The sequence below is a fragment of the Sebastes umbrosus genome, chromosome 5, assembly GCF_015220745.1.
Source record: "Sebastes umbrosus isolate fSebUmb1 chromosome 5, fSebUmb1.pri, whole genome shotgun sequence".
In the NCBI taxonomy this organism is placed as follows: Eukaryota; Metazoa; Chordata; class Actinopteri; order Perciformes; family Sebastidae; genus Sebastes; species Sebastes umbrosus.
The window spans coordinates 635,083-650,505 of record NC_051273.1 but is presented as its reverse complement, the minus strand read 5'-3'; positions in this window follow the sequence as shown (position 1 = coordinate 650,505).

Below are 15,423 nucleotides of genomic sequence, written 5' to 3'. Positions count from 1 at the left end.
CATCTTATCAATTTATTAATGACTACATTTATTTTTAATATTCTTTTTGGTACATTTTATGAGTTATTTATTTATTTATCGAGTCATTTATGTATTTATTCATGTATTTTTGATTTTGACAGGTTCCATCCTCCATAGAAGATGTAGATATAAACGTCTCATTCTAAAGTAACGAAAACACAACTAGTCTTATTATCAGGTGATTAAACACTAAATAAAACATACTTAATAATATTATATTCCATTTCTGCTAATAGATCCCCCTTAATGTTACACACTGTTAATTTAAGAAATAGTAAAACAAATAGACACTATATGATAGTTACCGATGCAGATGTGTAGCTCCGCCCTCATCACCATTAAACTGACTAGAAGATAAATGAACTGTAGAGCAGGTTAACAGCATCTCTGCCTCCTCCTCAACTCATCACTTCTACTGTTTTATTACCTCAGCAGCTGCTGCTGGATCCAGATGTTCCACACATATATATATATATATATATAAAATCCATGGTTAGAGATGCACGGGGAGCTGAAATGGTTCAGACTTCATTTTATTCTCATAAAGGTGTCATATAATCGGTGATATAATGTAAAACATCTCATGTGTTTCTGTGTGAGCAGACGTCTCTCTCAGACTGTATTACACTGAGCATTAATATTATTAATATTTCAGAGCTATCACAGAGATGAATGAGGGTGAACTCATCGTATACGTGGTCACATAGTAGAATTAATAATTGAGTTAATTACATGAACTGATGGTTCTCTAATCACACGTCATCCCTCTCACTGATCTCTAACATCTGATTTTTACAGAATGTAATACATGTCATTACTCTGGAAACGTAACATATTGTAATGTTAAATGTTAATAAATTATAAATTGAGGTTAATGGTTCTCCTCATCACTGTATTCTTTGTTACAGTCATATCTCATGATATTAATACAAACATGATGAAATATTTAACTTTAACTGGTTTATTAGTTATCGTTCCTGCATCCCAATCAGACTAATCTAGTTACCATGACAACCATGATTGATCCCATCGTTGATCCCATTAGCTGTCTCTCTGTCTCTCTGTCTGTCTCCAGACCATGTCCTCTCCTCCAACTCCTCAGACATACCTGATATCCTCCACCTGTCCACCAAATGTCCTCAGACTTTCCCACCTGTCCCGCTCACCTGACTCTCGTTAACCTGACTCACCTGACTCTGGTTAACCTGACTCACCTGACTCACCTGACTCACCTGTCTCTCGTTAACCTGACTCACCTGACTCTGGTTAACCTGACTCACCTGACTCTGGTTAACCTGACTCACCTGACTCACCTGACTCACCTGTCTCTCGTTAACCTGACTCACCTGTCTCTCGTTAACCTGACTCACCTGACTCACCTGACTCACCTGACTCTCGTTAACCTGACTCACCTGACTCTGGTTAACCTGACTCACCTGACTCTGGTTAACCTGACTCACCTGACTCTCGTTAACCTGACTCACCTGACTCTCGTTAACCTGACTCACCTGTCTCTCGTTAACCTGACTCACCTGACTCACCTGACTCTCGTTAACCTGACTCACCTGTCTCTCGTTAACCTGACTTACCTGACTCACCTGACTCTGGTTAACCTGACTCACCTGACTCTGGTTAACCTGACTCACCTGACTCTCGTTAACCTGACTCACCTGACTCTCGTTAACCTGACTCACCTGTCTCTCGTTAACCTGACTCACCTGACTCACCTGTCTCTCGTTAACCTGACTACTCCTCCTCCTCCTCCTTCTACTCCTACTACTACTCCTACTACTGTACTACTACTGAACTACTACTGCTACTACTCCTCCTCCTACTACTACTACTACTCCTACTACTACTACTCCTACTACTACTCCTACTACTACTACTCCTACTACTACTACTACTACTATTACTAGTACTACTCCTACTACTCCTACTACTACTCCGACTACTACTACTACTACTACTACTGCTACTACTGCTACTACTACTGCTACTACTACTACTACTACTACTAGTGCTGCTGCTGCTGCTGCCTCTGTACTCTGCTACCAGTAACCTGAACCCTGTTTCCCGCCGTGTTCTGGTTACCTGTAGATGATCAGTTACGTCTGTTTAGACGACCATGACGACCATGATGCCCGAAAGCTTTTGAATCTTGTCCACTTTTGTCCTATATGTTCTTCATTTGATCAACACATCCATCTGACTATATTTCTGTGTTATCATTTCAGTTTGTCTGACTTCAGACTGTCTCATGATGTAGTACTAGTTCTCTGTTCCTGCTTCTATCAGCAGCTCAGCCTGAACAACAACATGCTCATCACACTGAAGAATGAAATGGGAGGTGAAGCTGAGTGGGTTTTTGCAGAGCTGGTGTTGGTGGTTCTCGTTTCATGCGTGGAGCTGTAGAAGAGCTTCGTCAGCAGTCGGTGCGCTCCAGAAAACTCTCCATTAGTTCAAGTTCAGTAACCAACACACACACACACACACACACACACACGCACACGCACACACACACACACACACGCAGGAACTGGACTGAGATCAAATGTTTTAATGAACTTCACACAATTCAGTGACGAGGAATCATTCATATAAGAAAGAGATGAAGAAGAAAGAGATGGTGTTTCTTGTTAAATCACATTATTCCATTGTTCAGTTTCACGTCTCTCTTTATAGAAAAAGAGCAGCTCTTCATCATCATCATCATCACTGCTGCTGGGATTCATCCCTCCGTTCTTCCTCTATAATCGATCAGACGTCCGTCTGTCCTCCGTCAGCACAACGTCTCCATGAATCCTCTCCATCACCTGAGTCTCTCTGCTGCTTCTAACCATAATATCCACTAATTATTACAATCAGCAGTAACACCAGCTCTCTCTCTCTGTGTGTGTGTGTGTGTGTGTGATTAGTCAAGTGTTTCTAATAAAATATATATAAATAATAAAAAAATAATAGAATATACTTTTATATAATATTAATATAATATTATTTTTTTAAGCCAAGTCCATAATTTGATTTCATAGAATTTTTTCTCACTTTTATTATTTGTTATCTATTTATTTACTTTTTTATTATTTTGTCTTATTATTATTATTATTATTATTATTTGTTTTGAATTATTATTGTTATTATTATTAATATGTATTTTTGTATTATTATTATTATTATTATTTTAATAAATCTGATGGTATTTGTTCAGTGTGACGGTAAGGACTCAGAAGTGTGGGACAGGCGCTTTTAGACGAAAAAAATCATATAAATGATTTGTAAACAAAAACATAATGTTAATATGGTGTAAAGTAATATGTACATGAAACAATTCTATTTGAAATGATGTCATATTATAATTGAATTAGCTCATTTATCTCAACATTGAGAGCTGTGGGACATGAAGAAAAGTGGCGTTTGGATTAGTTAGGAATTATTTTCATGTCTAGATGGGTAATAACATATATAACGTGTATTTATTAAGTATTGCACTGCAAATTTTAACAAAAATCCAAATGTCATGCCCGTAGTTGCAGAAACACACTAATAGAGAAGGCCTAGCATCCTGCTCGCCAGGCCTATACGGCCATATCGATGTAATCCTGGTCCTAACCTGTGATAGGATACACTTCTTCCTTCCTGTGGTGAAGAAGAGCAAACAGATCCCAGATGTGTTGTTGTCTGTAAAGAGTCCAGATATCATTGGAGAGCCTGCAGCCGTCCCACCACCCTGAACAACACTCCCCTTTAACCCTGCATGTAATGAAGCCTACTGTAGATCACTGTAATACCTCTAAATAACACCAGCTCTATGATGCTCCACTACGCTGGCATACTTCATCTGAGCTGGCCGGACGCCCAGAAACCCTTTAAATTAATGAGACAACTGGACATATTAGGCTGTGTTCACCTGATTCCTCTGCAACACACACTCCTCCTGCAGGATTCACTCAATGAATTACAATATATATATATATATATATATATATATGTGTCTCGCTGGTGGAGAAGTCTCTCGCTAGTTGCTTTTTAGAAATAAAGTGGCTAAATCTAGCGACAAAGTCACCTTGTTGTTGTACAGACTTTCCCTTTAAAGCTCAAAATGTGCTGAATCAGCTGGATTTTAAAACACATATTACAACTTGTTTATGACGACTCCCTGTAAGGACAGAGGTCTGCAGCTGTCGGAGCTTTCTGTTGTCCTTCCCTGTCCTCTGAGACGTGTCCCAGTCGGACAGAGGTTACTGTATCAGTGGCACAGAGCTCCTCTGAGACAGCAACAGACAAAACCTCTCTGCTGCACCGCTGGCTGCTCTATGACTCTTCACATGAAGGACTTACAGTACAAAGCTCCGTCTCCCTCGGGCAAAACCCCAGCGTCCAGATGTCCTCCAGCGTCTAGATGTCCTCCAGCGTCCAGATGTCCTCCAGCGTCCAGATGTCCTCCGGTGGAGGAGAATATCACTGGTGTCACAAATCAGCCGCTGGCATCCCCGTCCAGGAGTGCTGAGTGTGCATGAGTTGTTCATGCACTTGTTGGACGTGTTGAAGTTCTTTGAACCTCACATTTGTAACTGACTCTCCATCCTGTCGTTGCATGTACGCTGGGCTCCTGGTGCGCATGGAGTAATAAGGATTACTGGACACCCCCGAGGACCAGGACTCTCCTCCCTGTGACACTTTGACCTTCATATCCTGATTGATCCAGCCGTGCTCAGGCTCTCCATACTACATCACACACCACAGCACAGAGAAGATATACCACGTTAACTCACACACAGTTCATGACGCAAAATAAAATATCGTCTTGTCCTTTATATCCCTCACCTAACAGGAAATAACTTTATAGAGGAGAGGACAGGGAGACATTCATTAATGACTTTGTCCTGATAAATGTCCTGTAAAATGAGTTCTATTATTTTTTTATTGCATTATGTCGGCGCCAGTATTCTGGATGTACGGTTCACTTTTGTACTTCCACCGACAGATTGTTGCTGGACGAGACGTTTATGTTGAATCCACCTCAGAGTAAAGATGCATTAAACTGTGTTGTCTCTTCCTTCTGTTCCACAGTTCAAGCTTGGTGAAACTTGGTGGAGTATCGGCTCTTTTTAGCAACAGAAGTGCTCAATGTCAGCAAGAACCAATGTTTGGAGGAGTGGTAATGTGTTCAGTAAACCAGCCACAAAGTACACAACTTGTTTCTGTTCCTGTTACAAGAGTTAGATACAAGAGTTAGATACACGCCGTCGCCACATGATCTGGTTTCTTGTGGTAAACCAGAGATACATCCCATTGTTATTTTAGAGTTATGTTTTAGCCTCTAGCCCGTTGGTTTCTATCGGATGATCAGCATTTCAGCTACATACGTTTTACACTTTATACCACATATGTAATAATGGCTGGATGTTAATGTACAATCAACAGAAACAAAAAACCAAGATGAAAACGGCCAAAAGCTCCGATGGCGACGGCTATAGAGAATCTACCACAATAAGGTTTCTAATGTGACTTATAAAGGAGACGAAACCTTTAGGGTCAAACTCTCTTGAATGGATGTTTGAACATTCCTCCTCATCCTCGGGAGGAAGTCTCTACTCGGTCCTGTCCAACATGTCCCCGGCAGCTCGTCCCCAGAGGACCAGCTGAGCAGGAATAGCTAAATCATCTTTAATGATTTCTGTGTAATAACTCTTCCTCAGGTCGGTGGGATCGATACCTGCCCGGCAACAAATTGCTGTTAATGTAGAATTAATATTGATTCAAGCTATCCAACAATGTCCTGGGAATCCACAGCACTCCTGTTGACTTTCATTTGAAAACAGGAATTTACATTAAAGTTTCAATTCATCATCGTGAATTGTTCATTCATTACTGTTTCTATGTAGTATGGAGGTGGAGGGGGGGTGGTAATGGCTCTGGGATGGCAGGGTCAGACGGAAATATCTCAATAACTATTGGATGGATTGCCGTGAAACTTTTTGTAGATATTCATGTTCCCCAGAGGATGAATCACCATGATCTGATGATCCCCTGATTTTATTAATGGCCAAAGAACCAAGATGGTGATGACCAAAAACCAAGATGGTGACTACCAAAAACCAAGATTGCAATGGCCAAACAACCAAGATGGTGACGACCAAAAACCAAGATGGCAATGGCCAAACAACCAAGATGGTGACGACCAAAAACCAAGATGGTGACGACCAAAGAACCAAGATGGTGACGGCCAAAAACCAAGATGGCAATGGCCAAACAACCAAGATGGTGACGACCAAAAACCAAGATGGTGACGACCAAAGAACCAAGATGGTGACGGCCAAAAACCAAGATGGCAATGGCCAAACAACCAAGATGGTGACGACCAAAAACCAAGATTGCAATGGCCAAACAACCAAGATGGTGACGACCAAAAACCAAGATTGCAATGGCCAAACAACCAAGATGGTGACGACCAAAAACCAAGATGGCAATGGCCAAACAACCAAGATGGTGACGACCAAAAACCAAGATGGTGACGACCAAAGAACCAAGATGGTGACGGCCAAAAACCAAGATGGCAATGGCCAAACAACCAAAATGGTGACGACCAAAAACCAAGATTGCAATGGCCAAACAACCAAGATGGTGACGACCAAAAACCAAGATGGTGACTACCAAAAACCAAGATTGCAATGGCCAAACAACCAAGATGGTGACGACCAAAAACCAAGATGGTGACGACCAAAAACCAAGATGACAATGTCCAAAATCGCCAAACTCGAGGCTTCAAAGCCGGTCCACAAACCAATTGGTGACGTTACGGTGACTACATCCACTTCTTATATACAGTCTTTGTAGTTAGTAAATGTTAGCCTGCTAACACACTAAATAATTTGGTTAACGTGGAAAACAATATAGGCTACTGGTTAAAAATCAGCATGTTAGTATTGTTATTGTGAACATATAAGAATGTTAGCATGTTAGCATTTAGCTCAGGGAGCTGCTGGCGTGACTGTAGACTCTTGTGGATGTGAATCATCAGTCAGCGACCTGAAGATGTCATGATGTGTTAACAGGAAAGTCATCATACAGAATATCAGAATATAACCCTCCCAACTGTGTCTCTCTCATATTGTAACTTTCTTTAGTAACTCCAGGCTGTGTGCATCTTACAGTAATAATTAGAAGATGAGGCTCATTTAGGAAAATCACGGTAGAGAACGATTAATGATTATCTGCTTGACAGGAAGTGTCGTCCGTTCTCTGCTTTAATTTGTCCCGTCTGACTGGCATCTCTCCATCACTCCATCATCCTTTAAAGGGTCACATGGTGGCTGTAGACTCACCGTCTTGTAATTAAAGAGTCTCACCCTCTGGCACAATGTGCTCATTGTTTATCCAACATCTCTCTCGGTGTGATTTCCCTGAGCTCCACCAGCTGCACGTTTCTGCACATTTAGCAGAAATGTCTCCATTCTGTGGAGGAATTCATCAAATCAATTATTGAGTTAATTACTTTGATTTATTTGGGCCTCTGCACGGTGAACTTCTGAATGCATTATCCATCCAAGAGGCAGTCAGCTAAATCCTCTGATAACCGGATGGTGCTCACACAGCAGAGAGCGGCTGGTGGTTATGGATCAACAGTAATAACAAAACAGCAGCGCTGTGAATAATGAACCAGCATACAGGAAGACTGAGCCTCGATACAGCCACACGTATGTTGTTCAGCAGGTACAGTGTTTACCACATAGACATACTGTATATATGGATATGCCGCGACGGCCTTTGGATTGTACGTCAATGTTGCCACCATATTGGCGACGGCTAAAAACCAAGATGGCGACGGACAAAAAACCAAGATGATGACGGACAAAAACCAATATGGTGACGGACAAAAAATAAAGATGGTAATTGCCAAAAACCAAGATGGTTGACGGCCAAAAAAACAAGATGTTGACGGCCAAAAACCAAGATGGCGATGGCCAAAAACCAAGATGGTTGACGGACAAAAATCAAGATGGTGACGGCCAAGAAAACAAGATGGCGATGGCCAAAAACCAAGATGGTGACGGACAAAAACCAAGATGACGAAGGCCAAAAAAACAAAATGGCTACGGCCAAAAACCAAGATGGTGACGGCCAAGAAAACAAGATGGCGATGGCCAAAAACCAAGATGGTGACAACCAAGAAAACAAGATGGTTGACGGCCAAAAAACCAAGATGGCGACGGCCAAAAACTCAAGATGGCGATGGCCAAAAACCAAGATGGTTGACGGCCAAAAAACAAGATGGCGACGGCCAAAAAACCAAGATGGCGACGGCCAAAAACCAAGATGGTTGACGGACAAAAATCAAGATGGTGACGGCCAAGAAAACAAGATGGCGATGGCCAAAAACCAAGATGGTGACGGACAAAAACCAAGATGACGAAGGCCAAAAAAACAAAATGGCTACGGCCAAAAACCAAGATGGTGACGGCCAAGAAAACAAGATGGCGATGGCCAAAAACCAAGATGGTGACAACCAAGAAAACAAGATGGTTGACGGCCAAAAAACCAAGATGGCGACGGCCAAAAAATCAAGATGGCGACAGCCAAAAACTCAAGATGGCGATGGCCAAAAACCAAGATGGTTGACGGCCAAAAAACAAGATGGCGACGGCCAAAAAACCAAGATGGCGACGGCCAAAAAATATAAAAAGCACTCATTGAAATCGGTTGAGAAATGTAAACGTTATAGTAATTTTATCCAGAAAAACGACAGCTCCGCCGTTCACCTGTAGGTGTTTCCAGGACAGTCCTGACCTCCCCAATATGGCGGCGAAGCTGACGTATCCCAGGCTGAAGCGGCCAATGCGGTATCTACACATCTATGGTTTACCATGTGCCACATCTTAGCTTAGGGTGGTATCATGCTAACGTGCTAATTAGCACAAGGCTAAATACCAAGTTTGCAGATATTTGGTCATAAACCAAAGTGTTGGATCAGCAGACTCACACATCCCTCCTCCATTACGTATCAAAGTCATTTCATCTTGTTAAATTTCATCTTAACTAGTTGTTACTGCCGTTCCCAGCTCTCCCAGTTTGTGTCACACCAGTCCTCCACCACTCTTTAAGATCAGGACGCTCAGTCGCAGCTAACGGAGATACTAATGTTAAACTCATCTACATCAAAACGGCAACACGTCTCTTTAATTAGCAGCATCCTCTTCATCAACTCTCCAGAGAAATATTCTCTCAATTAGTTTTCTCATTAAACACCAATCACACCTCGCATACTTTATACGCACACGCTAAACGCTAAACGCTAAACGCTGCTGCTCTTTACCGTGCTAATAAAAACACGTATTAATAAAAACACGCTACTGCAGCTTTAACATCCAGAGAAACCAGATCCCTGATATACTGATATACTTAACAAAAGTATACTTGGCTCACACTGACAAGTATACAGAGAAGTCTAAGTACACTTGGCTTACTTCATCTTTTGATCAAGATATACTTAAGAAAAATATGAGTTAGTGTACTTGTAGTATAAAAAACTATTAAACTAGTAGTTTGCTGAGAGTATACTTTAAAGCTCACTTTCATAAACTATAAAGTGGGCTACCAGTATAAAACTAGTAAACTATCAGTACAATACTTACACTTAAAGTGTACTTTTATAAACTAAAAAGTGGGCCTATTTAGTCCCAAGAAGTACTGAAACTAGTAAACTAGTAAACTATCTGTATACTTATAGTATAGTTGCAGTACAAAATAAGACTTAAATGTGAACTAGTTGTGTACTCAAAGTTTACTATTCTTACACTTAAAGTGTAATTAAAAGTATACTTTAATAAACTAAGAAGTGGGCCAATTTAGTCCCAAGAAGTATTAAAGCAGTATGCTTATAAGTATAATACTAGTACATCGATATTGATATACTTATTTGGGAAATATATACTTGAACTTTACTTCAGTATACTTCATAAAATAAACTTGAAGTGTACTTCTTTTTTCGTAATGGAAGACGTCTCTATGAAGTTAATATCATGCTGTTTATCAGACTGCTGTTCTGGAGATGTCTAGTGGAAGACTCAACAACCAGCTGCTCCCGTCTTCAGAGGACGTAGTCTTCAGAGGACGTAGTCTTCCAGAGGACGTAGTCTTCCAGAGGCTGTAGTCTTTCAGTGTTTGTGATGGTGGCGTCTAAAGAAGGAGTGAGTGCGTACCAGAGATACAGATGTTCTATAGTTGATGATCATTTAATCCAGGAGGCTCCAGCTGCTGTACTGAGAGATGTTCACATTCATCATTCACAGGACTGATCAGCAGGTTTACTGCTGCTCACCTGGAGACCAGTGGGCCCGGCAGGTAAATCTGTTCCCACTGTGACAGAGCTGACATCTGTCCATCCATCCATCCATCCATCCATCCATCCTGGGGAGTCATTATGAAAAGAGGGTGCATCAGTCCCACCTCCTCTCCTCTCTGGGCGTCCTCATCAGTCTGACGCCACATGTTTTGTTTAGCTGTAACTTCATATCTCAGACGCTGACATGTGAACAAGCTCTGAATATAAAGAAGCTGCTTCTAGAGAGAGAGGGGGGGGGACAGCAGTCAGACAGATGGTAAAACAAAGTTGTTATCGTAGAACAATCTCATTCTTCTCATTTACATTCATCCTTCAGACAAACTGAGGTGTCTAGTCTGTCTCTAGGCAACAGGAGCGTCTCAGTATACACTCATTTTACAGGAATGTGTCAAGGTCAAATGATCCACCAGTTACCACATAACCTGAATACTGTTCACTCTGGAGTTCATCTTCACAGTGTGGTCATCAGACAGACGTCTACTGAGTGGAGTGTACAACATCAATAAAGATCCACCCACTTTCTTTAATGAGCATTTTTAGATTATAATTTACAGTCTTTAATGCACATTTTTAGATCATAATTTACCGCCTTTAATGCACATTTTTAGATTATAATTTACCGCCTTTAATGCACATTTTCAGATTATAATTTACCGCCCTTAATGCACATTTTTATATTATAATTTACCGTCTTTAATGCACATTTTTAGGTTATAATTTACAGTCTTTAATGCACATTTTTAGATTATAATTTACCGTCTTTAATGCACATTTTTAGGTTATAATTTACAGTCTTTAATGCACATTTTTAGATCATAATTTACAGTCTTTAATGCACATTTTAGATTATAATTTACAGTCTTTAATGCACATCTTTAGATTATAATTTACAGTCTTTAATGCACATTTTTGCAGAACATGCAAACGCCACACAGAAGAGCCCCAAGCTGGATTCGAACCTACGACCCTCTGCACCAGCGTGCCGCCCAACGATAAAGATGATGTTGCATTTGTCATATAACACCTTCAGTAAACTCATTTACAGAAACCCCTCTCTGCACACACTCACACACACACACACACACACACAACCTGTAGTGTAGATGTTGTACTGGTAGTACTCCAGCAGCAGCAGTAGTGTGTACTTGTTGGAGTATCATTGCCCTCTTCAGGTTGTTTGCTGTCTGTGAGAGATGATGAGCAGCAGCTGCGTCTCTGTTAACATCACTGTGTTTCTCTAACAGTGTCGTTGTGTGTTTATGTTCCTACAGTATATATAATGTATATACCTGACACCACCTGAGGCTCCTGAACTCACCACTCAGATCACGGAAAGTACATTTACTCAGTCTAAGTCAAGTCTCATTTTGTACAATCTGTACTTTACTTGTCCTGCTGTTCTATGCTTCCACAGCCGTGTTTAACTACAGACAATCATGCCATTAAACACTATTCAATATTTTATATATTGATTGGCAGCCATAGTGTTCTTTAGCTGAGCTCTCAGGGTCGGCATTCAGTTCATTCCATACACACACAGATGAATAAAAGATGTATTTAAAACAACACAGAGGATGTGACCTCAGTGTCGGAGGCCTCGGGTGTCATCTTTATGTATGTTGGTGCTACAGAGTTCTTCACTCTGCTGTTGTCCTAGCAGAGGACTGATAAACTAATAAAGTGATCAACTGGCCCATAAAGACGTCATAACATGAGAGGCCTAAACATCTGGATATGAATCTAGTGTAAACAGCCTGTAAGTATGGTGCTGCTCAGCTTTGCCTCATAACATGGAGAGTAAATACATCCATCATATCCATATATCTAGATATAGATATCCATATATGACAATCATGTCAGGTCTCTCTGGGGATGACGTCATTTTATGTCACACTGAAGGACACACTGGATGGAGAGTGTCATCCTCTCATCACTTCATATCTCATGTCGTCATGGAGACGATATTAATATTCATTAATAAAGCCATGTGCACTTTGTGTAGAATCTCTCACATTTACTGAATGTTTTTAATCACATTCAGAGAAGAAATGATCCGATGTGTTTTATAGCTCTGAGAGAATTATGGGTAATCCATCCCTGACCTCAGGTCAGCTCCATCAGCGAGGAGGACGAGGAGGAGGAGGAGGAGGTGGAGGAGGACGAGGAGGATGATGGTGACGGGGCAGAAAGCATGAAGATGAAAATCTACAACTTTCATGTCAGAGAATTTCAGATTATTTTTCTGGTAAATTTACAACTTTAATCTCATAATTTGGGAATTTTATTCTTGTAAATTTGTGAGTTTTTTTCTCATAATTTTTCAACTTTAATCTCAGAGAATTTCTGAGTTTTTTTCTCGTATATTAGTTTTTTTTTTAGCGTAAATTTCTGAGATTTTTTCTCGTAAATTTACGGCTTTAATGTTAGAGACAAAAAAATATATATATCGAGGCCACGACTTATTAATTTGTGACAAACTAGATGTAATTCATGGTCTCAATTTAATTAAATTGTACCAATGTTTTAGATAATTCATCCTCACGAGATCATGTATCGCTTCAAGTATCGGCATCCTCCAAATCAGCATATTGCTGATGATATAATCCACAAACTCAACCCCACGCTAAAGTAAAGCTTATTTAAAGTTACTGTCACTGTGATACTGATTCATCTATAAGACCTACAGAAGTAGACGAGACCACCAGAGAGCAGATTGGCTGTTTCTAGAGTTATTCTTAATTCTGGTCATCGGGTCCGATTCTCTGCAAAATCAGACGAAAGGATTTATAGCACTCAGGTTCACCAGAACCTCCTTCAGCTGAGACACCAGTCAAGCAGCGACCAGACCAGCCCTCCACGGACAGATTCAGATCCGGCTTAGCTGCCGCCTTCGACCTGCAGTCGGAGCTCCGCGCCCGGCTGCAGCAGCGTCAGCGGCTCCTCCGACACCGACACCACGCTGCTGGAGGCCCAGGCCGTAATGCTGGGTCCGCTGGAGGGAACGGAGACACGGGAGAACCAGAACCAGGACTGAGCTGGGCAGACTGTCAGACCCTGCTGCAGTCAAATGAGAGGTTTTCTTAAAGGGACTCTGGTGCTCCAAAACACTACCACTTCTGTCCACAGGGACCGCCAAAATCAACACACAATTCAAGTTCCTGGTAGCAGCTTCAAAGAGTCTCTAACTTGTGCGCACAAATTAATAAATCGTAGTCTTGACAGTCTATATATATTTTCTCTCTCTGGCCATTCATTGGCTCCGTAAAAAGCAGATTTAATGGTATTCCACTACAATATGTACAAAAAGAAAGAAAATAAAACTTATATAAGATACATTTGTGGTAGAAACCAGAGCCACCGCTGCCACTATAACGAAAGCCTAGATTCTATGATGTTTGACCATCTGAACAACTCTGGATACACAAAACCTTATTTTCTAAAAACAGAACAGAAGAATGAGATGATTTTATTTCCAGTTGAGAAGAACAAGCTGATTTAGGTTAGTTGTATCCGAGTCAGAGTCGGCCTGTTGCCTCAGATCCTCGTCTCTCTGCTCGTTCATCACCAGGAAGCTGGATTGTTGTTCACGCCGAGATGCCACAGTTAACAATCATTAGAGTTTAGTCCAACATCTGGATGAACCTGTGGCAGAAAGCTGGAGACGAGACTCTGATTTATGTCCTCTGGAGGAACCTGCTGGATGACTGCACGCTCCGGCTCGGGAGGAATTTAACATTTGATTTTATGTCTGATCAAACTGTTGTATAAAAACTGAATTCATCTACAAAACAAACTCATCTGCTTCCTGACTGTGTTCACAGGTTGTTGGAGATTAGAGAGAACCGGTATAGATTTAGGGGAATAGTTGTGTTTAAAACAACACATATAAAGAATAGATTTATTATATAGGAATTAAGAATATGTGGCTCACTTTGCAAATAAAAAAAGTTTAAAAATAAGAAGGTAAACCTATAAATTTGAGGTATGATTATTATTGTGTATGAAACATGCAACTTTGTTTTTGTTGCCTAATTAAACCTAGTATTTAAGGGTTGCCTGTTAGAAAATGATAGGTAAAACAGTAGGTATGTCCCTTTAAATTAATGCCTTATATTTAGTTATTTATAAATATTTTCTCCCTTTAATTGAATGCCTTATATTTATTTATTTATTTATAAATATTTTCTCCCTTTAATTTAATGCCTTATATTTATTTATTTATAAATATTTTCTCCCTTTAATTTAATGTCTTGTATTTATTTATTTATAACTATTTTCTCCCTTTAATTTAATGTCTTATATTTATTTATTTATAAATATTTTCTCCCTTTAATTTAATGTCTTGTATTTATTTATTTATAAATATTTTCTCCCTTTAATTGAATGCCTTATATTTATTTATTTATTTATAAATATTTTCTCCCTTTAATTTAATGCCTTATATTTATTTATTTATAAATATTTTCTCCCTTTAATTTAATGTCTTGTATTTATTTATTTATAACTATTTTCTCCCTTTAATTTAATGCCTTATATTTATTTATAAATATATTCTCCCTTTAATTTAATGCCTTATATTTATTTATAAATATATTTTCCCTTTAATTTAATGTCTTATATTTAGTTATAAATATTTTCTCCCTTAAATTGAATGCCTTATATTTATTTAGTTTTAAATATTTTCTCCCTTAAATTGAATGCCTTATATTTATTTATTTATGAATATTTTCTCCCTTTAATTTAATGCTATATATTTATTCATTTATTTTTATGCTAATTCTTTCTTGAAAATTGTTGATAATGACTGAAATAAATGACTACTACTATTACTACTATTCTACACTATATACAGTTGGGAAAGAAAAAGTACACTTGAGTAAAAGTAGTAATACTACAATTGTAGAAATATTCAAGTAAAAGACCTGCATTCAAAACCTTTCTTATATAAAAGTACTAAAGTATCAGCATCAAAATATACCTCAAGTACCAAAAGTAAAAATACTCATTCTGTAGAATAATCTATATTATATTATAATTATTGATGTGTCCATATACTCAGA